At 55.4% G+C, this 27,055-nt stretch overlaps 2 long non-coding RNA genes across 4 annotated transcripts; both read right to left on the bottom strand.

The window, feature by feature from the left end:
- Positions 1 to 15,119: 15,119 nt before the first annotated feature.
- On the bottom strand, positions 15,120 to 18,968 carry LOC120892426 (uncharacterized). The gene is made up of 4 exons (XR_005737126.2): positions 18,153 to 18,968; positions 17,931 to 18,046; positions 17,526 to 17,563; positions 15,120 to 15,551 (listed from the first exon to the last, which is right to left on the bottom strand). It is a non-coding gene; the product is annotated as an uncharacterized LOC120892426 (long non-coding RNA).
- A 151-nt stretch (positions 18,969 to 19,119) lies between these two features.
- LOC144366593 (uncharacterized) lies at positions 19,120 to 25,175 on the bottom strand. Of its 3 annotated transcripts, none has more exons than XR_013425661.1 (4): positions 24,781 to 25,175; positions 23,214 to 24,130; positions 20,506 to 22,620; positions 19,120 to 20,039 (listed from the first exon to the last, which is right to left on the bottom strand). It is a non-coding gene; the product is annotated as an uncharacterized LOC144366593 (long non-coding RNA). The 3 variants fall into 3 exon arrangements; XR_013425662.1 differs by having other exon boundaries at positions 19,120 to 22,382; positions 22,519 to 22,620; positions 24,781 to 25,168; XR_013425660.1 differs by having other exon boundaries at positions 19,120 to 22,620; positions 24,781 to 25,167.
- Between the last annotated feature and the right edge of the window lie 1,880 nt (positions 25,176 to 27,055).

The following is a 27,055-nucleotide window of genomic DNA, read 5'->3' as shown; positions in this document are numbered from 1 at the left end:
AAGGCCTGGTTCCAATCCCAGCCCTGTCTCTTCTGGCTGTGTGCGCTTGGGGAAGTTACGTGACCTCATTGGAAGAATACTTGCTTCACAGGATGCACTCACTCCTCAGATATGCATCCCAAGCTCCTACTATATACCAGACATTGTTGTGTGCCCCAAGGAAAAGTGAGACCCGGAGCAGGATGCCTGCTTGCGGAGGGAGCAGACGTCAGACCTGGGGTCATGAGGGTTGGGGGAGGACACCGTTTCAGCAGCATGATCAGAAGGTTTTCTGCAGGGCTGGGCTTGTAGCCAGCAGTAGAGCGCTTGCCTTGCAAGCATGAGGTACTGGGTTCAATCCTTAGCGCCACATAAAAAAATAAACAAAAATAACGATATTGTGTCCATCTACAAATAAATTTTTTTTTTTTTTTTAAAAAAAGGGGTTTTCTGCAGAAGAGATGTCCTGCACATGTCTGGGGAAGAGTGTCAGGAAACAGGGATCATGGGGCTGGGCATGTAGCTCAGTGGTGCATGCCAATCAATCCCCAGCCCCACGTCCCTGGAGCTCATGCCTGTGAGTGTCCAATTCATGGACACAAACACAAATATCACCCTTGCACTAATGCTTTCACATAGTTGTACAACTGTTGCCACCAGCCACCTCTAGAAGGTTCCCAGCTAAAACTTTTCTATTAAACACCCACTTCCATTCCCACCCCCAAGCCCGACTCCCCCCATTGCGTTTTCTTTCTCTAAGAATGTAGGGACTCTAGGGACCTCGGGTGGGTGGGATGGCACAGGAGTTGTCCTTTAGCGACTGACAGGCTTCCCTTGGCATGTCTTGGGGCTCTCTCCTTCTCTTCCAGACAGTCACATCCTAGCAGGTGGACACCCTACATTGTATTCATGCATTAAGCCGCTGGGGGACGTGGGGCCTGTCTGGGGCTCTGTGAAGACTGCTGCTGTGAGCGTGGCTGTCCAGATAGATGGATCTCTGTGAGTCCCTTCTTTCAGTGCTTTGAGGTATATACCCAGAAGTGGAATTGCTGGATTGTGCGACAATTCTGCCTTCAGTACTGTGCCGCGCAGTGGCTGTGCACATTGGGGCCACTGGCAGTGCCACAGTGTCAACTTCCCCTTGTCTCCAGCCGTGGGGGCGCTTCCTCGGGCATTTCCTCTGCTGCTTTCTACCCGAGCAGTCCTAATGCCTGTGAAGCACTCTCGCCTTGTGGTTTGGGCTTGCATTTCCGTAATGATAGTGGTGCTGAGCGCCTTCTCCTGGGCTTACTGGCCATCTGTACACGGCTTGGGAGAGCTGTCTGTTCAAGTCCTTTGTACACTTTAAAAGACCGAGTCATTAGTGTTGTTTGTTTTCTTGTTTTTTGTTTGCTTGTTCTGGAGTTGCAGGAATCCTTTACGTGGTCCAGATGTCAATCTCTTATCAGATATGTGGTTTTCAGATAGTTTCGCCATCCTGTGGTCGCCTTTCACCCTGTTGATTGTGTCCTTTGATGTCCAAGAGCTTTTAAGTTGGATGTAGTTCTGTTTATCTGTCTTATCCAAGAAACCATTGCCAAACCCAACACCAGATGCTTTCCTTGTGTTTTCTACAGGTTTTATAGTTCCAGCTCTTACATTTAGGTCTTGGGTCCATCTTGAGCAATTCTGCTCGTAACAGTGGGTGAGGGTCCAGTCTCGGTCCTTCGCATGTGGCTGTCGGGTTTTCACAAGGCCTCTCCTTTCCACATCAAATGGTCTCGGCGTGCTATGGAACTTCTCCTGGCAGCAGAGGCCATCCATTCTCTCCCACTGATGTCTCAGTGCTTTGATGCCACTGACCGCACTGTGATGGTGACCACGGTGTCTCCAGCTCAGGAAGGTGAGGCCTCCAGCTTTGTTCTTTTTCAAGATTGTTTTCACTATTTGGAGTCCCTGACAATCCCATGGAAATTTTAAAATGTTTTTTTTTCTCTTTCAACCAAAAGGTAAACCTGTTTGTAAGAACCCGTCCCAAGGAAGCCTTCCCTGGCATCATTTATAACAGCAGAGGAGGTGCCGCGGGGGATTGCGACTGCACACGCTACCCAGGCATTGCTCACCTGTCACTGAGCAGGGAGAATCACGTCAGAACTGCGCAGTAGTATGAGCACACAAGAGGGAGCACTGGGGACAACCCCACTCATGCAGTGTTTTGTTTTGCTTTATATTTATTTTTGAGTTGTAGTTGGACACAAAACCTTAATTTTATTTATTTTTTTAATGTGGTGCTGAGGATCAAACCCAGGGCCCTGCACATGCTAGGTGAGCTCTACACAATCCCAACCCTCATGCAGTGTTTTAACTCCATTAAAGAAGTGCAACAATGATTGCTTTCAGATACTTTTAGCAGAATGAAAAAAGCAAGTCCATGATTTTTGGTGAAAAAGAAGACTATGAAACTGTGAATGCAAATTGCTATAGTATACGACACAATTATGAAAATACAATCACTGGGACATGAATGCTGGAAGGAAACCCCTCTCTCTCTTCCTCTCTCTCCCCCCCCACTCTTGTACCAGGGATTGAGCCCAGCAGCCCTTAACCAGTGAGACACATCCCCAACCCTTTTTCATATTTTGTTTAGATACAAGGTCTCACTGAGTTGCTTAGGGCCTCATTAAGTTGCTGAGGCTGGCTTTGAACTCTCAATCTTCCTGCTTCAGCCTCCAAAGCCACTGGGATCACAGGTGTACGCCACTGCACCCAGATCCCCTTATCTCTTTTTACTTTCATTTTTACTATATGAGTCCATACAACTCCTAAGATGATGAAAAACAAGGTTTTAAAAAAATACTTAGACAAATTGAAAGTGTATCAAAATGTGGAATAAATATTTGTGTTAGGGTGAGAAGAAAGGTACTTTTTTTTCTTTATGTTCAACATTTTGGCTTGCATTATCAGATTCCCATTGTAATAATTCTATGAGTCTGCAAATTTTTAATTATGAGTATTTTTAGCAGTTACATAAAAACACAAAAATCATACATAATAATATGGCAATATATACTGTTTTGATACACGTCTACATTGTGCAATGTTCAAATCAGGCCAAATACATCTATTTCCTGAAACATTTATCATTTCCATATGGTGAAAACTTTCAAAATCCTTTCTCCTAGTTCTTTGAAATTTACATCCATCATCATGCTCTACGGAACAGAAACACACTGGAACTTCTTGCTTCTCTATAAGTGGAACTCAGTGCCCTGCTTGTCATTATTAATCCACTGAATTGGGCCTTTTCCTTGTCACCTTGCACCATTCTAGCGGTCACCCCTGTTTCCAGATGACTAGGACCTGAACTTGGCTGAGCGCAGCAGTCCATGATTGACAGCGGCCCTCTCTTGTTAATTTGAGTCACACAGGCGAGACGGTGAACATCTGGGGAGGTGTCCAGGGACTCTGTGGGCCTCTCATGGAGAACAGGCCCTCCAGCCTAGACCGCCTCTCTTTATCTCCCCTGCGCAGAGACACACAGAGGAAGAGGAGCTGGAACAGGATGTGCTCAGAGTGTCCATTTTCCACAAGCCTAGACTGCCACGTCTCCACCTAGATGCAGAGTCCTGAAAACACCTCGGCTTCGCACAGGCTAGGCACGCGCTCTAGCGCTGAGCCACCTCCCCAGGGGAATGCGGAGGGGCTGCCTTGGCTGCTGACACCACCGGGCCATACGAGCCCCCTGGCTCCTGGGCCAGTGGGGAGGAAAGGCTGTGGGGATCCCCAGCTCTTTTTCTCTTTACCAGAGACATCTTGCTGAGACCTTTCATCTAGGGTTATCACCATTTCTCAAAAGAAAAAAAAAGTTAGCCATAGGACTTCATCTCAGAGTAGGGAAAGTAACACAAAGCTGTGAACAGCATCCTGACGTTCCCCAAACAATTTTGTAAAGAGTGTATCTGAAACATTCATTTGAAACACCCCAAATCCATCGCCTAATGAGTGGGCAACTGAAGTGGGGTCCACCCTCACAGTGGAATGAAGTAAAAAGGAAGGACTGAGAATTACGAGATCAGCATGAACCTAAAAGCATCATGTTACGTGAAAGGAGACGGACCCACGTGCGGTGTGACTCCACGTATGTAAAATGTTCAGTCAAATCTAGAGGAAAAGAAAGCAGATTGGTGTTTATGTCAGCTTTCTGTCACTGTGACAAAATAACTGGGAAAATTAACTTACAAGGAGGAAAGATTGACTTTGACTCCCAGTTTCAGAGGTTCGGAACTCAGTCATGTGACCCTGTTGCTTGGAGCTGTGATGAGGCAGAACATCATGGTGGAAGCATGGTGAGGAATTCTGCTCACCTCCTGGTCCCAATGTCCCCTGAGGGCACACCCAATGACCTGACTTCCTCTCACTAGGCCCCACCTCTTAAACTTCCCCCGCCTCCCAGTAACACCACTTTGGGGATCGAACCTTCAACACTTGGGCCTTTGGAGACATTCAAGGTGCAAACCGGAACAGTGGGTGTCAGGGACTGGGAGGAGGGAGAGATGGGGAGCGACCACTAGGGGTTGTGAGGTTTATTTTGAGGTTGATGAATCAGGTTATGGTGAAGTCACACAGCACTGTGAATGTCCTAAAATGTGTGGATTGTATACTCCAAAGTGACACATTTTACATGATATGAATTATCTCTCAATTACAATTCAATGTCAAATAGAGGCGTGAGACTGTGCAAATAGGAGAACACTGAGTTTTGTTCTGTGTGCATGCCGGCCCGAGTGGTCTCCCCAGAAGCACAGCCAGCGGGCAGCACACACTGACCTTGCTCTGCTGCCTTGGATTCTGTATCTGTCACAGATCCATTTTCACAGAGGTGGGTTGACCAAAATGCAAGCAGCGCTCATTTCAGCTTCCACCTGGGGCGGAACGTTCTGTGTGAGCTGACCCCTCCTGTTTCAACCTCTGGCCCCTCCAGTTTTCCTGAATTGAGCAGAACCCAGTCTCTGTGGCCCTTTCCTGTCTCTCTCCCACACCGAGAAGCAGATCCTGTCTCTGGCCGTACCTGGGGACTCTGAAATTTGTCCACTTCTGAATGGCGTCTTCAGGTCATGGACACTCTTTCCCTTTGAAGTTGTGTGGCCATCACCCTGTGGGGCCCTTGCAGCCTTTGTCCCTCCCCAGTACCCAACGTCCTGCTCTGTCCCCCACGCTGGCTGGAAGTGAAATTTTGGTGTGCCACTTGAACTGGAAGCTGAGTGTCACAGCAGGGGCCACAGGGACCAGCAGGATGGCGCAGAAGCAGGACTTAGAAACCCTGAGGGAGGAGGTGGGGGGTCTCCGAGACTGGTAGATGTCCAGGTAGTGGAAGGAGTGAACTCTGGAGTGCAAACTGCAGCCTCTGTGGGAGAACCCGCTCCCACCAAAGCTCCAGAATGTTCTGGGACTGTACCACACATAGTTACCCAGGCTGAGGAGAACCCCACCCAGCTCCCGATGAGGAGGAACCAAGGGATCTGTCCACCATTTGTCAGCTCAGGACCAATGAACCCTTGAGGGACCAGGGCCCCAACTGTGCCTTTGTGGGCCTGGGTCCGCACTTGCCCCTGCACCTGGTTGGGCCTGGGCTCACGCAGGGCACGTGTGCTGCTGAATGTGAGCGTGGGACCTGGTCCCCCGGTGTGAGTGTTGGCACACGTGAGCTTTTGGGGGATACGACATCTAAACCCCCCAAACACCCACACCCTGCTGCCTGCTCCCGCATGCAGCCTGGGATGGTCAAGGGTGCAGGGGCTCAGTCCTGTCAACCACACTCCGTGCTCATGAAGGCGTGTGCATGGGGAGGCAGGCTGGAGGGTGGGCGTGTGTGTGATGGCCAGTGAGTGAGAGGGCGTGTGGGGGTGGGCCCACTGGGAGGAGCTGGCAGCCTAGACAGGCCTTCCCAGCAGCCACCTCCCTCTCCAGCTCTGTCATCGCCCAGGATTCTGTGTGTTATGGTGATAGCCCAGACCAGGGGCCTGGGTGTCCAGTCGAGCTGCTCTGCCTAGCTTGTCTCCATGACGTGGCCTGTCTTTGTGCTCTTTCTCTGCCTCCTTCCTCCCACCGTCCTGGACTTATCCCTTTCTTAGTCTCTGTGGCCCTTTCCTGTCTCTCGCCCACACCTCTGTCCACCTCTCATGCTCCCTCTCGGGGGAGGGCTGGCCCGGCAGCCACCGCCTTCCCTCCCCAGGACCCTGCGTGGGTCAGAAGGGCCTTTGGGAAGCCTGTCTCTCTCTCTGACATGGTGCGCTGTCACTCCACTTTGTGGGGCCTTACTGAGCCCATCCAGGCAGACAGAGCTGCAGACAATGTGGAGACAGGGTGCTGATTGGAGCGGGGGCTGCCTGCCCCCACGGGTGCACCACGCACCAGGAGCTTGAGGGAGAAAGGCCTCCGAGCAGACCCTGGGGCTCCGGGGAGCCAGGCCTGTAACAGCCTCGAGGTGCACACCCTGCCTCCTGGGGATGACTTCTGGCAGACTGCACAGATGGGGAAACCAAGGCCAGGGAGGGTCAGTGCCTGGTCTGAGGCCACACTGCACGGCCAGTCTTGGGTGGAGACTGCCCTGTCCTTGTGTTGCCCAGGCTGGGGAGAGCCCCACCCAGCTCTGATGAGGAGGTGGGGGTTGAGGGGACCTAAGCCACAGGAGCCAAGGGGTCTGTCCACCATTAAGCACCAAAGGTCCCCTCACCCTCCATTACCCCTGAGGGGCTCGGCTTCATGGTCTCCCAGAGTCAAGTTCTTTCCCTGATGTAAAGATGTTAGAATATTCTCCACCTCGTGTCATCCACCCCACGCCCCTCATGGGCACCTGTGGCACCCAGGCCTGGGCTGGGCATAGGGCCAGTAAGGAATCTGCACCCAGGAGGCAGCAGGAGAGGCAGAAGGGAGGCCCTACCTCCTGGGGAGAGCTTGGTGGCCTCCTGCCCCTCCAGCCCCAGGCCTTACCTGCTTGGGCTGTCCCAGCAGTGCCCCCGGGGTTGGCCCCTGCCTCCCGGCCTGCTGTGGTCTCAGTGCTGCTGTAAGAGGGAAGGGCTACCCTTTCAGGCGAAAAGCCCTGTACCCATGGAGGTCATGCACAGGTGAGGCCCGCCAGCCTCAGGGGCGTTTGAGGGCCGGGTCAGCCAGGCCAGGACGGCATCAGGAGAAAGTTGTCTGTGGCTGTGGAGAAGAACCAGTGAGGTTCAGGCCTCCCAGGTGACCTTGACTTCCCCTGAGGCTGGCCACCCCTACCACAGAGCCCAAGGACTCCCCGCCCCTGGATATTGACAGACGCGGAACCTGAGGGCCAGAGGAGGGCTTTGCACTCATCCACGGCCCCCCAGGAGCAGAGCTGGGGTCCCACCAGACGGTGCCGTCACCCCCCCACGTGTGCCTGCCACCCTGTATGAAGCCACCACAATAACAGTCAGCACAGCACGTCCTTCAGGAGGAGCCGCACAGCCTGCGTGATTTTCACCTGCACCATCTCAGCAGGGCTCTGTGAGATGGGGACACTGAAGCCCAGGGCCAGGTCCTGCCTCACGCGCAGGGGCGTGTCCAGCCACAGAGGCTGGCCTAGCTCCTGGGTAGGAACAGGGCTCCACCCAGCTCTGCGCCTGGTAGGCCTCTAACCTGTCTCCAAGCTTGAGTGTGGCCCAGGGGTCAGGCCAGGGGGGACACTTCCAGAAAGGCCGGGTCCAGCTGGCCCCTTAGGCCGCTCTGCTAAGTTGCCAGGCTCCTGAGTCATCCTGCCAGGTCTGCCTGCTCGGACCTGTTCCCTGGCAGCTGCTGCCAGGGTGGGTCAGCCCAGCCCTGGTGTCCTGCCAAAGCAGAGGTGGCCGTGAGGTCAGAGGCAGTGTCCTCTGCCCTTCCCACTGCCCTGCCTTTGCCCGCTGCTCCTTTCATGGCAGGGAAGCCTCTCCCGTCTCTCCCAAACTCCCACCCGTCTCCTCCCCACCAAGTGGCCTTGCTCCAGGACCTCCCTGCCACAGTTGCCCTGAGGCGCCTCCCTGCTGTGTCTTCAGGGGCTTCGTGGCCCCTCTCCCTTCTCCTGTCATCCTGACTACAGCAGAGGTCCCCAGCCCTGGGGGGTGTCAACTTCCAGTTTCCCTGGGTGATGGAGATCCCTTTCCACCAGGGCATTGGGGCATGGGGGGGCCAGACTCAAGGGGGTGCCAGGCCGAGGGAGAGAGCTCTGGAGGGTCCAGTGGGGGGAGGCACTCCATGGCTACCCCCGGGCTGGGAGGAGGCCTGGCCACACTGCCAGCCAGAATCCAGCAGGCTCTGCTGAGGGTGGGGGCACCTGGAGGCTGGTGTGTGGCTCTGCTGGAGCACTGTCCTACATGTGTGCAGCCCCCGCCTCCCCCACACGGGACCTGGCTCTCCCCAGAAGCTCACTGAGCCCTGGAGAAGCTTGATGTTATTTAAGCAGCAAGTATCCTGTCTATTCTGGGCCAGGCACGGTTCACTCACTCCTCACCACAGTCATGCGGGGCAGGAACCTGGGGCTCGGAGGACAGAGGAAACCTGCCCAAGTCACACGGTACATGGTAGAACCAGAACTCAAACACTGAGCATCAGGTGCCTCAGACCAGGCCCACACGGCTCTTCCCCTGGAGCCCTTTACCTATCACTGAGAATCCACCTCCACTGCGAACCAGATCCCACGGGGGTGGCGGGGGCTGGTGTGAGGCTGAGACCACTGTGTGAAATCTGACAGGTCTATGGCCAAGCCTCCTCCTAGCTGTGTGGACTTAGACAAGTTGCTTAACCTCTCTGAGCCTCAGATGTCTCGTTTCCAGAGTAGAGATGGTAGCAGTGACCATCTAATTGAGCACTTTCTAAGTATCAGGCCCCCTTCTAGAACACAAGAACACAGCTCTCATGAAGACAGGCAAAACCTGCCTCACAGGGAGGTGGGAGGACCACCCAAACCCGGGTGTGGAAGCCCCAGGGTAGCAGGACAAGCACCTCCTGCCTGTGGCTGTTCTGAATGCCCCTCTGCTTGTGCCCAAGGACCACTGAAGGACCACGAGGATAAGAGGCGCTTGGAGCTGGAAGGGAGGAGCCCCAGGCCGAGGGCAGTGCCAATGCAGAGCCAAGAGGCCGGATGGGCAGCACAGCAGGGCGTGGGCGGGTCCAGGCTGACGTACCCCGGCCACAGGGGCTGTGCTGGACACCCTGACTGGTGAGCCTGGGCTGGGGCTGGGTTAGGCTAGCAACCCCTGGGCACAACCCCTGGTGCAGGAACATCCCATCTGACAGCTTCTAAACAAGACCCCCTGTCCGGAGTTAGGGTCACCTGCCCAGCTGTGCCCCGGGCAGGAACACCCTGGGCTCTGAGCCGGAAATGTCCACCTTTTGACTTTAGAGTTGCTTTCCTTCTGAATAAAAGTGATGTCAATGTGTTCATTATGAAAATAAAAGTGGAAGACTTACATGTTAATCGCAGTTTCACTGCACAGTTTTAAGCACACCAGGAATAGCCCTCTGGACACATGGGTGCCCAGCCCTCGGGGTGTTTTTCTGGTCACTGGTTCTGAGGGTTGAGATAAAGCGACACATGGAATTTATTCACGTTCAGCTCTTTTCGTTGAGCGTGAGCCTCTAGGGTGGTGTTTACCGTTTCTTTCTGTCATAAACTTAACGTGGCCATGGTAAAGCCTAGCAGCTACAGAAATACCAGACGGAGAGAATCCAGGGAAGGCAGGCAGAGGTCCCCGGGACCCGGCCGGGGGACGACCTCCTCAGACATCCTGGCACTGTGGACCCAGGAGGCACTGGAGCCTGGGGTCGGGTTGGCCTGGCTTCCACTCCTCCCAGAGGCCCAGCTGGCCTCCCTGAGCCTCGGTCTTCTGTAGGCAGAACCGACCTCACTGGTGCCTGCCCATAAAGCCGAGGGCAGAATTCAAGAATGAACCAGAAGCACTGTCCCAAAAGGGTTGACACAGCCCCGTGCTTGGGACAGCACACAGGAAGCACAGGAAATGTCAGGTGGCGCGGTGACCCCGGCCAGCCACGGCACGGGCCCAGGGCTCGCCACAGCCTGCGGGTTTGTAATCCCCAGTCCTTCACGGACTCCAGGGGCGCAGGCCCACACGTGGGTCCAGACGAACGGCGAGCAGTACGGGGTGTCCGTGCGACCCCGTGGTACTTGGCCAGAGAGAGAATGAAGTTCTGGTAAGCGCTCCAAGTCGAGGCCCTGAGAACATCAGGTAAAAAGGCCGTCTCCAAACTCCACAGGGGGTTTGAGTCCTTTCATAAGGAGCGTCCTGAGCAGGAGAATCCAGAGAAACAGAACGAACCCCCAGCTTTGTCAGGAAGGAGTTAAAGCAGATCAGCGCTGGGCCCAGGAGCACGGCTTAGCTGCCAGGCTGGGAGCGGGAGGGTGGGGCGAGGGCATCCTGCAGGGCGGTGCTTTCCAGAAGAGAATTGGAACCACACAGAGGTGGTGTAGGCACAGCGTTGTAAGGTACAAGTGCCACCAAATTACACACTTCGGGTGATTTTGCCTCAATTTTTAAAAAATGAAAAAAGGTGTAGTGACTTGCCTGGGCTCAGGGTCACGAGGGCAACGAGTGACATGATTCCCCCTGGGGCCAAGTGCAGGCCACAGGACAGATCTCTCCACTTGCCAGAGCCTGTGACTTTTACCATGACCCAATTTTGAGGAGAGGAGTCACTGGGTCAAAGGTACCAATCCACACACAGATGACACATTTGGGGACTGGGCCTCTCCCTGCGTGGGCACCTGGGTGGGAGGGAGCACTGGCGCAGCCAGAACCCCAGGGGACTGCTCACGGAGCCAGCAGGGATGGACCGGCCTTTGGCCTGCACTTTCTGGTTGAGCCTGAGATTTCCACCCCCGCCTGCCGCCTGCCTGGGTTATATTTAATCCTGCTGCTTCCAGAAACCAGGACTCAAGGACAGTGTGGCCTCCTTCTGGCTCCAGAGCCCGGTGGGGTTCGTCACAACCCAGCTGCCTCTGTCACTGAGCAGCCTCAGTTTCCTCCTCTGAAAACACAGCCCAGGGAGGCTTCTGTGGGGCGGCGCAGGAAGTGCTAGGCACCCGGGGACAGAGGCACAGGGAGCCTTTGTGCACGTCTCCTAAGACACCCCCGGCTGTTCTGCAACCTCCTGAGGAGCTGCTTATGGAGTAGAAACATGTTCAAGTCCAAGGTGTAGGGTCAAGTGGGAGAGCGAGGGCAGCCAGGAGCCTGTCCCTGCTGGAGGCTCACCTGTGGGAGCTACTGCCGCTTCTCTGGGCTTTAAATGCTTTGTCCACGTGTTTCCATATACGCAGGTTGTTTCTGGAAGGCCACGGGGAGGCTGTGGACAGCAATTAGTCCTTCCAGAGATGGGCAGGAAGGAGATGTTTTACTTTTTTACTTAATTCCTTACTTTCTCAAGTTCTCACCATGAGCATGTATTACTTTTGTAACAAAGTCACAGTTTAACATGTAATTAAGCTCTGAAACAAGAAGCTTTAACTCTTATGACCACCCCAACGAACAGAAGAGGAACATGGCTCCTGGGCCTCACCTCCTCCAGGGAGTCCTTCTGCAGGCCCAGCGGCCAGCTACACCACCTTCCCCAGATGGGAGGGAGCACCCTGCCTGCTGCCTTTCCTCATCTGCCTCTCCCAGGAAGCTAGGAGGGCCTGGACGGAAGGGCCTGTCTGATTCATCCCGGATCCCGGTTCCGGCAAGATGCCCGGCACTGCTGAGTGAAGGAATGAGGCTCAGAGAGGTTAGACCAGCGGCCTTGACCTCTGGACATCACAGAGCGCGTGGTTTGGCAGGGTGAGACCCAGTCTCTGGGCTCTAACCTCGCCACACCCTGACTTCTGTAGCATGGCTCCCTCCCACTCACTAAAAATGTCCCAAAGAGGCCACCTAGATGTCATGACACGGCCTCCAGCCCTTGTGTAGGTGTTGTGGCATTCAGGTTTGGGAGAAAAGATTGTTCAGGGCCCCGGAGGTAGTTGGAGATGCCCAGGTGTACATTAGGAAAGCCATAAAAGAAGGGTAATTTGCCCCTTTGGCCAAGAACGTCATAAAATAAAGAGTGGTCTCCTTATCTGACACTCCTGTCTCCTTATCTGACACTTCAAAACTGAGGTCTTAGCTGGGTGCAGTGGCGCCCACCTGTAATCCCAGCAGCTCAGAAGGCTGAGGCAGGAGGATCATGAGTTCAGGGCCAGCATTAGCAATTTAGCAAGGCGCCAAGCAACTCAGGGAGACCCTCTCTCAAACTAAAATATAAAAAGGGCTGGGGATGTGACTCAGTGGTTAAGCACCCCTAGGTTCAATCCCCAGTGCCCCCCCCAAAACAACCGAGATCTTAGTCTCCCAAGTTAGTATAGACCTTTTTTTTGGGTGGGGGGGAGACGGTACCAGGGATTGAATGGGAGGCAACAGCAGACACCACGGATGGGCCCAGAACACTCAAGCACAGTCCCCAAAGCTAGGACTTGGGCAGTTAGTTCTCCTCCCTGGTCTGCTTTGGAAGAGGAGGTCTAGGAGCCGTGATCTTCAAACGTTTTGAATTACACGGCCTCGAAGCTCTGTGGCTGGGGAAGCCCTCATCCCAGCCTCCTGGACCACTCCTCCCAGCTGGGCTGCAGCCACCCGCCACACTCCTCCCACTTCAACCTCCCCCAGACACCAAGCCTGACCTCCGACTCCTCTGCTTAAGACCCTGGGTGGCTCCATCATGCCCCAGGTCAAGTCACGACCGGCCAGGCTGTTGAAGGCCAGCGCTGCCCCACCCTCCTGGCCCTAGCGCCATCCCTGCTCGCCCTGCATGCCAGCTCTGCAGGTGGGTGAGCCCAGCCCACCCTCTCTCTGCAGCCGCCCAACTGGTGACAGCACTTCCACCCATGGTCAGGCACTGTTAGGACCGAGCGAGGAACCCAGAGTCCTGGCACAGAAATGGCACTCGTGTGTGGGCAGGGCTCATGTCCAGCCTCCCTCCCTGCTCTGGGCCATCAGCTGGACACGGGCAGGATCCTCGGAATGGACCAACCCAGATGTGGGCAGCCTGGGCTGCTGTGTGAGCTCAGAAAGGCCACTCCTCTCTCGGGACCTGGGTGTCTTCACCTGCCACACCAGGAGGCGTGGCCCACCCACCCTCTTCTCCCACAGGCTGAAGGCTCAGCTGTCTGTGCCCAGGGTCCTGTACATGTCCACTCCAGGCCCTGGGCGTCCTGTTTGCCCCTTTCCCACACTTTCACCGTCCTGTTCCCCTTCAGAACAGGGAACCTGATCACCTCAGGCCTGAATCTGTGGCCCCCGCTTCTGAAGGAACATGGTGTCACCAGCCTCTGAGGGGAGGTGTCCCCTGGCAGGCGGAGGACAAAGGCGGCTCTGTCCCCAGGCCAGTGGTCATTTGATGTTCCTGTATCTCTGTGCTCCTTCCCTCCCACTGCGGGGTGTAAGGTGGACGGAGCCTCCCGTGGGCCCTTGGGTCTAGCTTTCTGCTGTAGGAATGCACTGGCCACCTCCGACACTGCTGGGCCAAGGCCACGGCCTGGGGGTCAGTGAGGAGAGGGCAGGGGCAGCAGTGTAGCCACACTCGACTCCCAGGTGGGACAGCAGGTCTTGACTAGAGCAGCTCAGGGCCTGAGAGAGGGGCTGTAGGGGCTTGTGGGCATGGGCAGGAGGCACCGGGCTCCCTGACCACCTGCGGCCCGTGGCCAGCGTGCCTGGAGCAGACAGCAGAGCTCCTGGAGCTGTCTCCTGCGCGGCTTCTCTTTTACATTTATTTATGTAAATGTCGGATGTAAATGTCTGTTTCATATCAAATCATCCACCTAGATTTAGGACAGAGTTGGGTGACACTCAGTGAATTTGAGATGTTTTTTGATCTAATTATGTGTGTGGTGGCTTTGAAACGTGACCCTGACATGCCTGGTGCAGTCTGCATTGAGAGGCAGTGTCCCCTCTTGTGATGGCTGCCACCAAAAGACGGGAGAAGCCAGCACTCTGGGACCTGGGCCAAGCTGTCTGTCCACTTGCTCTAGGCTGAAGGCCCTTGTCCCCCAATTCATATGTTGACTCCCAAGCCCCGGGCAAGGGCCTCAGGAGGGAGGCCTTCAGAGGGAGATTGGGCCATGACAGCAGAGCCTTCCTGTGTGGGAAAGAGACCCAGAGACTCACGCCTCTTCCACCACCGGAGGACCCAGCGAGAAGCCGTCATCTATGAACAGGAATGGGCCTCCCCAGGTGCTGAGCCTGCCCGTGTCCGGACCTTGGACTCCCAGCCTCCAGAGCTGTGAGGAGTCACATCTGTGGTCTCTACGCCTCCTGTGGCAGCAGCCCCGAGCACATCATCCCACCTCTCCAGCCACTGCAAGGTGCAGACAGAGGCGCCTTCCCCCGGGACACCCCCAGGGCCTGAAGGGGCACTGGCAGAGAAGGCACGGGCTCAGGCAGCCCCGTGAACCCTACCTTGGTGCTGTCCCCCGACCTCCCTCCTCCCTTCCCCCTCACAGCCCTCCTTGAGACCCACACTCCCCCTACATGAGTTAGCCACTTGGGGGAGGAGTCACAGGTAGTGAAGGTAAAATGACACGTGACCAGCCACTTCATCCTGGCTGTGCAGAGGGTGGTGAAGGAAAGCTCAGGCAGGGGGAGCACCCAGCAGCATGGGGCAGGGCAGGCTTTGCAGGCAGAAAGTGGGTCAGTGTGCCATGCAGAGGCAAGAGGCTGGCCGTGAGCGAGGACAGGTGGGGACAGGTGGCAATTCAGAGATGCAGCACCCGGGCCAGTGGACCCTGGCCACAGCACTCCTCGAGTGCTCGTCCGGTCTCCATTTTGCAATGAAAGCGAAGGAGAGCCCGCCTGCACCCCCAGACAGCCACGGCAAACCAGACCTGGGAGACAGCTCCCAGCAGGCTGCTCTCGAAGGGGAGGGGCTGGGTGGAAAGGGGTGTGGGGGACATCCTGGGGGCTGAGATACCATCCCTTGTCCAGGGCATGCTTACAGGTGTGGATACCTTAGAGGAGACTCATCAAGCACTCGAGCTCTGTGCATTTCACCCTGCGTAGTTAGACACAGTAAGAAAGATATGGGGGGTGGGGGACAGAAGAGGTGACAACAAGATGAAGTGTCAGAAAAACACAAAGGCCAGCCCACAGGCTCACAGGTTGTTTAATATTTGAACCTCATTTTGTTTTTTCCATTTGTAAAAGCACATGATCTCTGAGCACAGTGCCTGGTAGGAAGGTACTTGGCCACTGGTCCCTCTCACCCATGACATGGGAACAAGGGACAAAGAGAGCTGAGAAAGGCTGCTGCTGGCTTGAAGGGGTTCTGCCCGTGCCTGGACCCCCCATCCTGTCCCTGTCCTTGGCCATATCAATCTTTAAAACATCCCTTTCTGATTTCTTCCTAAAGTGCACATAAAGCGGGGCGCAGTGACACACACCTGTAACCCCAGCAGCTCAGAAGCTGGAGCAGGAGGATTCCAAGTTTAGGGCCAGCTTCAGCAACTTAGTGAGATCCATCTCACTCAAAAAAGTCTGGGGGTGTAGCTCGGTGGTAGAGCACCCCTGGGCTCCCTGGTACTGGAAGACAAACAAACAAACAAATTTAAAAAATAAAATAAAAAGGTACTCATCACATTTTATACTTCTCCAGGGCTGGGAATGCAACTCAGTGATGGAGCGTTTGCATCACACATGCAAGGTCTGGGTTCAATCCCTGTATAACACACACACACAAAGGAGGAGGAGGGGGGGAAGGAAGGAAGGAAGAAGGAAGGAGGGGAGGGAGGAAGGAAGGGAGGGAGGAAGGAAGGAAGGAAGGAGGGGAGGGAGGAAGGAAGGGAGGGAGGAAGGAAGGGAGGAAGGAGGGGAGGGAGGAAGGAAGGGAGGGAGGAAGGAAGGGAGGAAGGAAGGAAGGAGGGAGGGGCGAAGGAAGGGAAGGCTCCTTTATCTGCTGCCAAGTTTTATTAACTTCTATCTCTCCTGGGACCATGTGGCCAGCAGTCCCCTCTCCCAGAGGTGGTGGCCCAGTACTCTGCACCCTGACCTCTCGGAACCCCAGGAAAACCACAGGGGAGCCTCTCAGGACAGCAGTGGCAACTGCCCAGACATGAACAGAGCTGCCTTTCTAATATCCCTAACTCTCCCCAGGATCACACGCTGTTCTAGAAGGCACTGCCAGAACCCAGCAGAGGGGACGGGACACGGAGTCACCATGATGTGACTTCCACTAGGAATGGAAACTGTCTGGAGCCAGAATACAAGGACCACGGCGGGCGCGGAGACAGGGAGAGGCGGGCGTGGGGGCGAGGTCCGACTGTGAAGGGCTGGGAATTGTGCAGGTTCACAGTGTGCCTCCCAGAGGGGCCGGGAGAGGGTGGGCCAGGGAGAGAATAGCAAGAAGAGAGCGCAGCACAGGTGGTGGTCACTCCCCTTCTGTGGCTCCTGTCGTCCCTTCCAGTGACCCCTGAAACCAGTTGGGCAGAAAAGGGTCTGCTGGATGACAACACATCACAGGGTCCCTTGCCGCCTGGTGTGGCACGGTACTGCATTCCAACCAATGAGATACGGGAGCTGGAGAGGATCTTTGCTGAAAGATCATTAAGAGACGGGCCAGGGCGTGATTTAGAGCCTTGCCTAGTGTGCTTGAAGCACTGGGTTTAATCCTCAACAACATATATTCAAAGACAAAACAGAGTTCAGAGCTGGTGAAAGCCCTTTCTAACCATTTCTTCTTACTTTCTGCCTAAGATGGAAGCATGATCACTGGAGCCCCAGCAATTATTCTGAGCTGTGAAGTAACCCCAAGGTTAGAGGTCAGAACTTAGGAAGGCAGATCAGAGAGATGTTATTTGTCCTTGATCCCAAGCCAGCGCCACTAGCCCAAAGATGCCTGGTGGCTTAACCCTTTATCTGCCTCAAGAAAAATGCATTTAGATTTCTACCCCTATTCAGAACTTGATGCCCACTCTAGCCTGTCCCCAGCATCCTCCCAGCTCTGTCAGTGCACCATTGTCCCCAGTTTCTAGCCAGGAAAGTGTGTCACTCTTCATTCTTCGTTCTCATCTGCACGCCCTTCCAGCTGAACCTCTGGATGTATCTCTAATCCAGACGGGATGCTCGTTCCACTGCGGCCAGTCTCGGCCAGTCACCGCCGTCCCCTCATGCCAGAGGCTCCCCGCTTCCCCTGTGGCAGCCTCAGTGAAGTTTAGAGTATCAATCTGCTCACGCCTGTGTCCCGTGGCTTCCTACCGGACTTAGAGAAGGCTGCCCTGCTGACCCCAAGGCCTGCCCCTCACCCTCGCCTCTGCGGGCTGAGCCACGGTGCCGAGCCTGGGGTCAAGGGGCTCGTGTGCATGTGGGAGGAGAAGGGACATAGACAAGAGACACACAGCACTGGCCCCAGCCCCGCCCCAGAAGCCCCTAGGAGGACAGTGACAGGCCCTCCTCTCTCCTTGGCCACCTGCACTCCCTTCTCCCTCCCCCTCTAGCAGGACAGCCTTCCCGATTCCTCCAATCCCCCACCTAAGGGGGTCCCTGGGTACTTTCACTCACGGCCATGGTGTGTGCCTCAGCTGCTGTTGTAGTCAACACTGGGACCAAAAGAGGAGGAAAAGTTTGTCACTCACAGTTTCAGAGGTCTCAGTCTGGAGACAGCAGATTCCATCCCTTAGGGCTCAAGGTGAGGAGACTATCATGGCAGAAGAGTGTGGCAGCGGGAAGCGGCTCAGGACATGGCCACCATGAAGCAGAGAGCTCTCACCATGACAAAATCTATCCCCAAAGCCACGTCCCCAATGCCCACCTCCTCCAGCCACACCCCCACCTGCCTCAGTCACCACCCAGTTGATCCCAACAGGGGATCAATCCTCTGATTAGGTTAAGACTCTCACCACACAATCACTTCTCTCTGAACCTTCTTGAACTGTCTCATACCTGAGCTTCTGGGGGACACCTCACCTCCAGACCGTAACAGCTGGGAAGCCCGGATTGCTGATTCTGCCAATTGCTGATTCTGCAAATGCTCCTACCACAGCTGACGTCAAGTGGCCAGTGTGACATCATTGAACTCCGAGCTGTGTGCAAGCAGGTCTTGTTAACCATGTGAGCCAACTGCATGCATTGTGGTGACCCTGCAGTACACGGTGAGCATGCAAACCGAGGTGGACGGTGTGCATTTACCTTTTAATGTCACTGTTCCCACACTCAGTGAGGAGTCCACTACATTCCTGGGGCTAGCACAGTGTCTAGCTCATCATAGACTCCAGTGGAGAGGGAAATCAGGGGGAGAGGCCTGCATGTCAGCTTTCTCCTGGTGCCCCGCAGGCTCCTACAGGGAAGCACTGCTGATGTTGAAGAACTGGCTCACAGGGCTGCCGGTCTGCAGGGCGGCCTGCAAGCTGGAGCCTCTCAGGCAGAAGCTCCTCTTCTCAGGGAAGCTTCAGTATTGTTCTTCAGGCCTTCGACTGCTCAGATGAGGCCCACCAACATCAAGCACAATCTCCTTGGCTTTTCAACAGACGGTGATGTTAACCACAGCTACAAAGTATCCTCCCAGCAGCACCTGAATTCCTGTGGGTGAGTAAATGGGGCTGGCCCCTGGCTAAGCAGACCCCTGACACTGACAGCACAGCACTCTAAAAGGGTTCTTGCCTCTCTTTGAGGTCCCCACTGGTGTGATTTCTCCACAGCCTTGGTCACTGTCTTCGGAGTGAGATTGGGGTGGCCAGTCTCCTCGCCCAGAGCAGGGAGCTGGCCTGTGCAGTCAGAGCCCACTCTTTCCTTGCTCCTTAGCTGCCTGGCGGGAGCAGGTCACCCAGCTGCAGGATCCTAGGCCTGGGCTCAGATCCAGCTGGGAGCCCCTGGCTGAGTGTGCGCATGGGCTCGTGTCCACAGCCCAGAATGGAAGGCGTGTGGGACAGCACCGGGGCCCATGGGAAGCGGAGGGCTGTCCAGCACTGGCCCTTCTCAGCCCACTTGGCACTGAGACCTCCTTTCCCTCCCTCGCTGGCCCTTCCTCCCCTCCCCATCAGAGGCCCCTGTCCAGCCCTCCCAGGAGTCCTTCCCCTGCCCTAGCCCCCTCCCCCCTGCCCCAAGGACCCCGGCTCTGCTCATTCTATAGGGACGCAGGAATAGACCACAAGGGACAAACAAGGCAAAGCCCATGTTCAGGACTCGAGGGGCATTGTCCCCACTCATGGCCCCCACCCAAGGTGACCGTGGGCCTGTGGGGCTTCTCCTTCTGTGACCCAGAGCTTGTCAGGTCAGGTGACCAGTGGGGGTGAAGGAGCCATCCTTCCCTCTGTCCCCCGGTCTCTCGGCTGGCACGACTGAGGTGTCCTCATCAGGCCCCCCCATCTTCCTGGGTGCTCGGCCTCTTTCTCAGGGTCAACTCTGGGGATTCTGTGCCCTGGAACTCAAGTCTGGGAGAGAAAGGGCGGCTACCTCCGGGAGCAGGGGAGGCTCAGCCCTCGGTGTGGCTGGGAGGAGAGAAGTAGGCGCAGGGAGACGGCGCGTCCTGCCCAACCTCACCCCGTGGAGGCAGCATCAGGCTCAGCCCTGACTCCCAGGGCACTGGCTCAGTGCCTGGCCCCAAGAGGGGTCTGCCGCTGACGGTCACGCTCTGGACCCTCCACTCACTGGTGCTGGCCCAGTGCTGGGGAAACTGGAGGGGTCGGGGCGGTGCCTCCTGGGGTCTTCTCCTCCTGGTGAGCAGAGGGAGCCAATCATGGCCAGCGGGCAGCCTCTGAAAGCCCCGCCCCGGCAGAGCCGCTCGCAGCCCACCCAGGGACGCCAGGGGAATGGTCGATGGCTGCCCCTTCCTGCTTCACACACCCCTTCTTTATCACCTCGACGGCGAAGAGGAACGGGTGCTATGCCCACTTTGCAAATGAGGAGACTGAGGTCCTCAGGTGCCCAATGTCACCCACAGGGCAAGTGGCAAAGATAGGTCTTCGATCATATGCACAGATGCTTTGCCGAAGCTCATCCCAAGGCTCTCAAAAGTGGTCTGATTCCAGGGGACTTGGGAATCTACATCCACGCTCTTAACCAGAATTCCATCTTGCCCTGGAGAACAGTCACCATGGACGGGACAGTTTTTCTCTGCCCACCAGATCCTTGGCTCATGGTAAATACAGCCTGGCACCTAGAACTGCCATCAGTTCCCTTGACTCTGGTCAAGAGTCAGCCCTCCAGAGTGGGGTAGAGGGGCCCTCTGGGAGCTGGGATGGGGGCTGCCCAGGTGGGCTGAGCAGCCAGGAGCCTCCAGGTGGTGGCTGCCTCCCTGTGCCCCGCTCCCCTCCTACAGAGCTCCTGCCCGGCTACAACCGTCGCTGCCGGGACTCAACCTGGGCCACAGCTGCTGCAGCCAATGTGGACCCAGACGGCGACGGGGTGCACGCGGGCCCTGTGGGCGCACCCACTTCCAGGAACTGAAGGTGGTGCTGATAACAGAGCTCCAGCCTGGCCCTGCCCAGGATGGAGACCTCAACACCCCAACTACCTCGGGAGCCCACCACTCAGCCTGGCTTACCTGGTGAGGCTCACGCAGAGTGGGGCTCGGGGGAGTCCACAGATGTCGGTGACTGAGCCTCTTCTCTCTGGATCTTCTGCTCCTTGGTGTCACTGTGGTTGTGCAGAGCTGGCCATCTGCACCACGCAGAGCGCGTCACAGGATGAGGCTCATTTAATGCTTAGGACAACCCCACCAGGCAGCTCCTTCTAACACAGATAAGGAAACCAAGGGCCGAGAGCTGAAGGGACTTGCCTTAGGTCATGCACAGGGTGACTGGGGAGCCAGGCCTTGGGTCCAGGCAGTCTGGCTCTGGGGAAGGCCCCTTCCTCTTTGAGCCTCTGCTTCTTTGTCCACAAGATGGACGAAAGATGCCTCCCTACTTGGTTCCCAAGGGGACAGCTCACCGGCCAGCTCCAGGTGCTGGAGATAGAGTAGGGTACAGAGGGACAAAGTCCCTGCCCGCCCTGCAGAATGGAAAGGAGCAGATACACAAGCATCTCCTGTGTCAGCTGATGAGCCGCAGCAGAGGAGGAGAGAGAACTCCGAGCAAGCTGCAGTGGCCACTCAGATGGCGCTGCCTTCCACAGAGGGAGCAGCGAGAGCCCAGCACAACACCTGCCCGGAAGGGGGTCCAGTGTGTTTGGGTTGTGTGGCTAATGTGACATCATCCTTATCTGCCAGACGCTTCTACCTGCAGTTTCTGACTTCACCCTCCCTGTGGCCTGGACGGTAGATATTAATACTCTCAGCCTACAGATGAGGAAGAGGCTCTGAGGCTCAGAGAAGTTAAACAACTTGCCCAGAGTCACCCAGCTGATACATGGGACAACCTGAATTCAAAGAGCCCTCCTGATTCCTAGAGCAGGGCCTCCTCTTCATGAGGGAGTAAGACATGTTGTAGAATTTAGACATAATGAGTTCTTATGAGTCTGGATTCAGGTCATAATGATGTTGTGTCAGAGGAGTTAAAGGATCTTTTGGGCCCTGGTCCAACCTTGTTCTAGGCCTTGTCCCAGAGCCGTGGGCCAGTGGTAGTATGAATGGGACCATGAGATGAATAAGCTGTGGGTGTCCCTGCCAGTCCCAAGAGCAGGAACGCCAGTGATGCATTGGGGTGCCCTGACAAGGTGCAGGTGGGCCACCCTTTCGGAGGGCAGAGCAGGGCAGGGCATAACCACGTTCCAGTTCTGGGCCCGCCACTCCCATGCTGTGTGACTTAGGACAAGGCCCTGGTCTCTCTGGATATTGGGAAACTCTGTGGGGTGAGCTGCCTGGAGTGGGGCCCTCATATCTGGACAGGGCAGTCCATCAGGTAGTAGGAGGCAGGGCTCTCACTGTCCCCACTACTGCGTGTCCATTGGTGGGGGGCCCTCACAGGGACAGCTCAACCTGACTTTCCTGCCTGCATCCTGGGAGGTGCCAGCAGTGATCCTGGAGAAAGCCCCCACTTTTTTTTTTTTTTTTTTTGGTACTTGGGGATTGAACCCAGAGGCACTTTACCACTGAGCCATATCTCTGGACCCTTTTCTGTTATTTTAATTTTTATTTTTAAATTTTGAGACAAGGTCTTGCTAAGTCACTGAGGCTGGTCTTGACCTTGCGATCCTCCTGCCTCAGCTTCCCGAGTTGCTGGCATTGCAAATGTGTGACACTATATCGAGCAGGCTTCAGTCTTCTGGGTCATCACACACAGCCACAGGAATGAAGCCAAGCAGGTTTGGTGGTCCAAAACCTGTCCTTGACTCCTAACTCTGCCACCAGCCAGCTGTGTGACTTTGCCCAAGTCAGCCTCTCTGAAACTCAGTTTCCTTATCCATAAAATGGGGGACACATTTATGAGGAACACAGCACGGTGTCTATGAGCTGCTCACTCAATGATCAGCTGGCTGTTGAAGCTGGAAATAAGAAGCTGAGGATGTTGAAGGTGTCACATAAGCATGACCACCTCTGAGCTCCAACTATGGGTCAGAGCATGTAGCACCAAGTAGGTGCTTGGTGCCCATGAGTGGGCCAATCTATCCACCTACCTACCTGTCTCCCTAGGAGAACGGTGCACCGGCTAACGTCCCAAAGCACAGCTGGCCGGATGCTGCAGGGTCACGGGCTGGGTTGGCACTCAGGAAACACTCCTTTCTGCATTTTAATTTTGAATCATGTGGTTATTTTACCTGTTTGAAGCTTAAATTAGAATCAGACTCCGTGATTTATCATTTGATCCTCAAAGTGGCTACCAGAGCTCAATCCCCACCCTCCTGACAGAGGAAGAGAAGAAAGGGGACGTGGCTTGCCCCAGGTCACAGCAAGAGTGAGGCAGACCTGGGCTCCAGGGACAGCTCTCTGGCTGCTGGAGAGGAGGAGCCTGGGCTGCTCCTGCGGGCCTGGCTCGGGCAGCCCCAGCAAGTGGCCCCGGTCTGTCTGGCAGGTTTCCCTGGCTCCATCTGAGAACCTGCCCCACAGGCCTCTGCTCTGCAGGGTAAGGAATAAAAATAGCCAGGCGGAGAGGCCACGGCTGGGCTGTGGGCAGCAGCGCGTGCCTTTCCCATGACTTGGTGCCACAGAGGAGCGTCCTTCCCTAAGCCACCCTGGGTGCCAGGCCCTGGGCTGGACGCCCAGAAACTCCCCCAGAGGGACTTGCAGCCTGATGGGTGGGACAGATGCTTCCAGGGGCAGCACCTGGAAGGGGGCCTGAGAGGGGTAGCAGTAAGCAAGCGAGAGAGGCCTCTTACCTGCCTGGGGGTGGGCACGCGAAGCTGCTGGACACAGTCACACGGAGAAAAGAAGAGTGCGGCAGAGATGGGGGGCATTCCAGCTGCAGAGGTTAGCCCAGCAGAGGTTCCTGAACACGGCCCACGGGGAAAGAGGGGCCAGCGGCTCGTGCTCCTGCAGGCGGGGGCCCGTTGGGCTAGGACACGCAGCAGCTGGGGAAGCAGGCAGACCAGGACTGGGGGACAGTGGCCAGCCAGCTGAGGTGAGGACCAGGTGAAGGCATGACCTCTCTGTCCCAAGGTCCATGACCCTGGGCTGGGGCTGGGGCTTGGTGGTGGCGCGCTTGCCTAGCTAGCACGTAGGAGGCACTGGGTTGGACCCTCCGCAGCACATAGAAATAAATAAATAAAACAAAGGTCTACGTGTCCATCTACAGCTAAAAAAAAGATCCATGACGTTAACCGCAAAGTCCCTTTTGCCATGTGCCGTCCACATATTCCCAGGTCTGGGAATTAGGAGGCACGCGACTTTGGGGGTCAGTATTCTCTGAGTTCACCTCATGATCAATCTTTTGCTCTGAATACTAGCCCACGGTTGGCTTTTAGGGTCCCCGGGTTAAGATACCCCCAGCTTCAATCCTGGTCTCCGAGTCCCCCTGCATGTGTCCCCCTCGGGGTCTCAGCAGGGCCTCTCTGCTCTGAAGGTCTCTCAGGACAGTCAGGGACAGAGCCAAGTTCCAGCCAGCCTCTGCCACCTACTTGCCTCTGCCCTCATCCACTGGAGCCCCCCGTTTCCTCATCTGACAAACTTGGGGACGGGCCCTGCAGGATCTCTGCTCAGGTTGGAGAGTCGATGGTGCGAATGCCTGAGCAGAGGGCGCTCCGGAAACAAGAGTGGTCGGCAGGCACCAGAAGTCCCAGCGCTTTGTCACCTCTCCCTGCACAGAAAACCAACAGTAATCATAAGTACGTCCTGGCTCTCACCTGAGCTGCCAGCACTCTCAAGAGTAAAAGAAGTTAGTTTCGTTTGCTTGTTTCCTGGAGGCAAAGTACCAGTTGACTGACTTCTCCAGGCCTGGTGCCGGCTACAAGCGACCCAGCCCACGCTGACCCGGCCGAGGCACGGCTGGAGTTGGGAGTGGCACCGAGAGGTCTCCTCCGCAGAGCACCTCCACCTTGGAACCAGTAGCAATCGTGGGCCATGAGCCAGCCCCGGAGGTAATGAGGCCAGAGGGTTTCAAGGCAGAAATTCCAAGAGTCCCCGTGACCTGCGTGTGGAGCCACCCGCGGGACAGACCGGCAGCAATTTCTCCCTGACAGCCACTCGGCCAGCCTTCTCTCCACTCCTCTGTGGAAGTGAACACGGTGATGGGTGTCGGCTTTTTTTTTTTTTTTGCCTTAAATTAAGAGGAGGATTCTCTTTGGATATTGTTTGATCTTCTTCTTGATCATGTCAACTAGACAGAATGTGTTTTTCTAGCACATTTTCAAAAAAGATGTGTGAAAAAGGAGCTTTTACGTAATTCCCCAACAGGTTGTCGCGGTAGGTTGTTCTGTTTCTCAACAGATGGGACTGAAGAGCACCTACCTTTCCCGGGTGGGATGCCTTCAGTCGGCCGGAGCAGCTGCAAGTCTGCGAGGCCCGCTTCTCACCCTCCTCCCTGGGCAACTGGATCTGATCAGCAGGGTGGCCCCTTCCCCACAAACCCAAGGCACAGACTCTCTGCAGCTTGGTCACAAGCCTGGCTCCAAAATGAGTCAGCTTTTCCAGATCCTTCTGCTGAGTCCTCCCAGCAACTGGCTGCACGACCTTGGGCAAGGTCATTGTTTCTTTCTGCTTCTGTAAACTGGGTTAGCAAGGGCGCTCCTAAGACTCTGTGACCGTGAGTCCCCGCAGTCTGTCGACATGGAGCACACTCCACACAGGCTGTGTTGATGCTTTCCAGGCCCCCAGGGCTTGTGAAGAAAATGGCAGGCAGAGTCACTCATATAAGAACGAGAGGACAGGGACACTACTTTGCAAATAAGGAACAAGACTTAAAAAGAATTGAACCATAGCAGCTTTTTGGCTGTTATTCCCAATAGCCAAAAAGTGGAAGCACCCCAGTGCCTGGACAGACGAACAGATAAAACAATTGAAAAAAACATCCATACAATGGAATATTAGTCAGCCTTTAAAAAGAAGGACATTCAGATGCCTGCTACAATATGGGTGAACTTTGAGTAGCAAAGGATGCTTACTGGGTGATTTCAGTTATATAAGGTTCCTAGAGCCTCAAAGCCATAGAGAGACAGGAGACCTCTATTAACTCCTTCCCAGGGCAGCTTCCCCATGACCTAACCTCCTCTACCAGGCCCTGACCCTTAAAGGTTTACATCTCAGCGTTACCACACTGGGGACCAAGATTTCAACCCACTAGGGGACACACTTAAAACATATCCAAGCCCACTGTGGCCCAGAATGAGCAGAATTCCTGTTCAAGGTCAGGGATCCTGAGGGGCTGCTGAGTGTGGAAGGCAGGAGAGGCAGGGCAGCGGGGGTTCCCACCACCAAGGTCTAGCGCTCTTAGGATCAGCCACCTGCCGACTTTTGCCTGTGGAACGCAGAGGCTCCGAGAAGCCCCATCGCCTGCCTTTCCTGCTCTGGGCAGGCTCTGTGCCAGGTGCTTACCCGGGGGTCATCTCATTTACTGTCACTTCTTTCTGGAAGATGCTAGCATCCTGCCAAAGATACTTAAGCATTGTAATCAGACTTTGAAATGATTATGGCATGTAAATATAATATAATATCCATCTTAATAAATGACAATTATAACATTTCCCCTATAAACACCACAGCATCATTAGCTGTTAGTAGCAATTCTTTATAGCCCAAATAGGGCTGTAAATCCTTGGCATTCGGAGTGATTGCCACCCTGCCTGCCTCCTAACCAGGAAAGCTTCATAAACACACCCAAGGTACGTGTCGATCCTAGAGTGCCAGCCTGCAGGGTTGGAGGACCTTGGAGACCATCCTGTGTGGGCCCACGAAGCACTTGAGGATGACTGGGTCTTGCATGGAATTGACACAGTTGCTCACCACTCCTGAGGACACGTCTCCCAGCTCTGCACACCCGTGGCTGTCCAAGTCGAAGAGGGTCACAAGGGGAGAGGGTACCTGGCTAATACTGCTGGGCCAGTGACTTTGGACAAGTCATATCACATCTCTGAGCCCTCGGGTCCTCACCTATAAGACAGGGCCTTTGGGGGGAAGGGGAGGGAAGTGGAAGTCCTCAGCAGTCCCTGCTCATGGAGGCAGGAGCATCCCCTGGCAACAGTGCACGTCCCCGAAGCCACCCAGTCTCTGCTCCAGGTGTGTGATATTAGTCCTATTTCACAGATGAAGAAACTGAGACTCACTGACCACCCAGCGTTGGACAGTCTTGGCCGGAGTCTGGCCTTATGTAAACCTGCAACTTCACATGAGCTGAAGATACTGTGAGATGTCAAGGACAAAGGGTCACCAAATGGGATCTTTGTCTTTCTCCCCGTCTTTCAGAGGGAGCACATAGAACCCCCTTAGTAAGCGGGGAGGCGCATAACTGGCCTAGAGTCACCCAGAAAGCCAGACCCGGAACTGCAGGTCCTCCTCCCAACGCGGGGCCCCTTAGAAGAGACAACTCTGAACAGCAACCTTGCCAAGTGAACATCCAAGAGACCCCAGAGCCCAAATGCCTCCCAGGCCAGAACCTCCTCAGCTGTGAACTGATGGCAGCACCAGATGCCTCATGGGAGTTCCATCCAAACTTGTTGAATAGATAAGTGGATTATTCCACAGCTCACGTGCCTGCAGTTCCCACTTCCCATCAGCTTTAGGAGTAAAG

Source organism: Ictidomys tridecemlineatus, chromosome 9, assembly GCF_052094955.1.
Source record: "Ictidomys tridecemlineatus isolate mIctTri1 chromosome 9, mIctTri1.hap1, whole genome shotgun sequence".
Classification (NCBI taxonomy): domain Eukaryota; kingdom Metazoa; phylum Chordata; class Mammalia; order Rodentia; family Sciuridae; genus Ictidomys; species Ictidomys tridecemlineatus.
Note: the sequence above shows the minus strand (reverse complement) of the source record. Positions and strands in the feature narration are given on the sequence as shown.